Source organism: Pezoporus occidentalis, unplaced genomic scaffold (assembly GCF_034315485.1).
Source record: "Pezoporus occidentalis ecotype Australia unplaced genomic scaffold, CSIRO_AGI_Poc_V1 ctg59, whole genome shotgun sequence".
In the NCBI taxonomy this organism is placed as follows: domain Eukaryota; kingdom Metazoa; phylum Chordata; class Aves; order Psittaciformes; family Psittacidae; genus Pezoporus; species Pezoporus occidentalis.
This window is the reverse complement of record NW_026915932.1, coordinates 5144665-5147667: the sequence shown is the minus strand read 5'-3', so window position 1 is coordinate 5147667 and position 3003 is coordinate 5144665.

Below are 3003 nucleotides of genomic sequence, written 5' to 3'. Positions count from 1 at the left end.
GAATCTGCAACCACAGCAAGTTTAAGAGATACTTTGCTAGGGACAATAAACCCCGGAGGAATTATCACTGTAGGGGCTCTCACGTCAGAATAGAAATAGCATTATATGCTCACAAGTGACATAATATTTGGGTACTCGAAGGACACATTTTTATTCCATACAACTGTAAAGCAAATTCAAAATATTCTAATCCTCTGTAACACTTGACAGACATATCTAAAAGTATACTTTCTAAAATAAAATATGGAATTACATATTTTGTTTCAAATACATTGATACCTATCAGACCTTTTAAGGAATTGTTGCCAAATCCAGATTAAACTCTTGGCAATTCCCCTCAGTTATTGCAAAATCAAAATGAGGCAGTGCTTTCACAACTACATGCAATACTCACTGTTGAGAGCTGCACCCCATAAAAAGACTTAAGTACATGCTAGTGAACATAACTGAAATTTCCTTTATTGGCTCCTTTAGGTGCTTGCCTGAGATTTAGAGAGACAAAAAAAGTCTTACTTTTAGTCATGAATTATTAGAGCTGTTTGATCCAAACTACACATTGACATGCAAGTTTCTGATAACGCTCATGTTGCACTGACTTTATGTTAACAATCACAGTCACCCAATTAACAGACTTCAAACTGCAAAGACCTGAATTTTCAGCTTTTCCCTGATTTTCCTTCCTTCAATTATACAGGAGAAAAACTGTAGAAAGTGTCCTATAGAGGAACTTACTCTGATCTTTTGTATAAAAATTTTACGTTTATATTTTTATATACTTATATTCTAACAAGACAGTGACAGTACTGTATTTAATTTAACTGAGGGACAATGAACACTACTGAAACATCTAGTCTCTATGACGGAATCTGGCTACAGCAACACTGAATTCAGAGTCAGGTAACTTCTAAGGTAAAAGAGGAGTCACGTTTTTAGTGTATGGCCCAACACCTGTAACCAAGCAAGCATCAGGTCAAAGATTCATGATGTGAAACAGCTGAGGTTTAAAGTTCAACTATTTATCCACCCAGCATAGCTAATATACATGTAAAATTTCTGATACAGAAGGGATATTTTTTAGCAGCAGACTGGAAGGAAACCCCACATGTATTCTTTATTCTTACCCAATACAAAAAATTAATAACAAACCAGAAAAACAACTCAGCACTGATGAGGGTGGACTGAACTAAATCTATTCTTCCAGTATACAGCACAGTAAGAAAGCACAATGACCTCATACCATATCCAACTTTGCAACAGCTTGTAGCAAATGAAGACCAGCATTCTGTCTGTTGTAGGTCAAGTTTCCTCTACTGTCAACAAGCACAGATCTGACCTAAGGGCAAAACTGAGCAGCTGTTTCTGAACACATTTATGACTTGAATACTCTACTCTATTAATACAATGCAAAAAAAAAAAAGTCAAAATGAAAGATTTTTCACGGTAGCTGGTATTAATAGAGTAAGTTCTTCCATATGAGAAAAAGTGCCACTTATCAGGTATATTGACTATAAACATATTAACATAAATCCATTAAAAGGCTTCAGTAATTTGACAGTAAAATGAATTAGCATGAATGCTGACGAGTTTTAACTAAGTGCCTAAGTAGCAAGAAGATGAAAATTCCATTACCAGGGAAGTCAAAACTCTGAATAACTGCAAAAAGATTGAAACTTCAAGCATTCTGAGGTTTGGAAATCCATACTCAGAGCTGCCAACATACTCTCAGTGTCTAAATCTAGTATTATTCAGTTAAGCCTTAAATTACACAGGTAGGACATTTTTCTCCGTCACAGAAGACCCATCTCATTTTGGAAGAAGACCAAATTGTACTCTCTGTTTAATTGTGCAAAAGTTCATGTTCAGTTTTAAGCTCTGTTTGACTCATACTGTCCAAAAGTTACAATGAATAACCTTCATACTGAGGTAGAAAAAATCCTTAAATAGTCAAAATCCATGTTCAGTGCCAGGCTCGCAACAGCACTGCATTTAAAACACTATAGGAAATCAGTCAGCAGGGTTTGGTGCAGAGAAATATATTTTTCCTTTCCAAATCTAATACTGAGAGATGCAGAGTGCACGGAAACAAGAACCGACACTGTCCTGACTCTTGCCTTTGTCTCTATACTGATTCACAACTCCTTCAGTCTACAACTCTTTCTTCTATGAAGGATTTCTTCCTTTTCTCTCTAATGCCTGGGAACTACTAAAGATGACATTTCAGTACAAAAGGGTGTCCTTGTTTTCATTACTAGTGTCCTAGAAGCAGCAGCATCCCCAGCAGGAAGTAACTGCAGGTCAGTGCTAAATGTCATCTGTCCTCAAGGAATTATCTCATCTACTGCATTATCAATGTAAATAAAACCTTCAGCTAATTTTGTCTCAATCTTCTCATCAGCCTCCCCTCTAATCCTGCATGTCTATGTTCATGTGTACAGTGGCAGGGGAAGTGGGGCAGGGTAAAGAGAAGAAGGTACCTCATCTGAATTGGACATAAGTAGGTTTTCACAGTGGTATGAAACAGCACCTGTAACAACTGGCAATTTCATAATGTTTAAAGGCACTTGTTCCAGGCTCAAAGGCACTGAAAGTTACCCAAGTAGACAAACAGCAGAATAATAGTCAAACATTTCAGGTTTCTGGTAACAAGATAGTAAATGTAAAACTTTAATCATAATTTAAAATTGAATCCAAGGAACCTTTACTGTAAATTTTTCATGAAACTTAGTAACTTTATCATGTCCCAACAGTCAATATACCTGTTTATAAATAACTCCTAGATCATTTACTTACTCAAATTCTTAAACCACTGAAGTAAAAATGAGAAAGTAGTGCAGATTTTAATAGTTTAACACTAGCCTTATGGCCTACATACATTTTACATGCTAACATTGATAGCTGAATCCTTTCACAAGTTTTTTTTCTTCACTCCCTCCCCCCCGATAATCCTTATGTGATTAAATTAAAAAAAAAAAAAAAAGGCAAAAACAAAACACTTCTACAAAA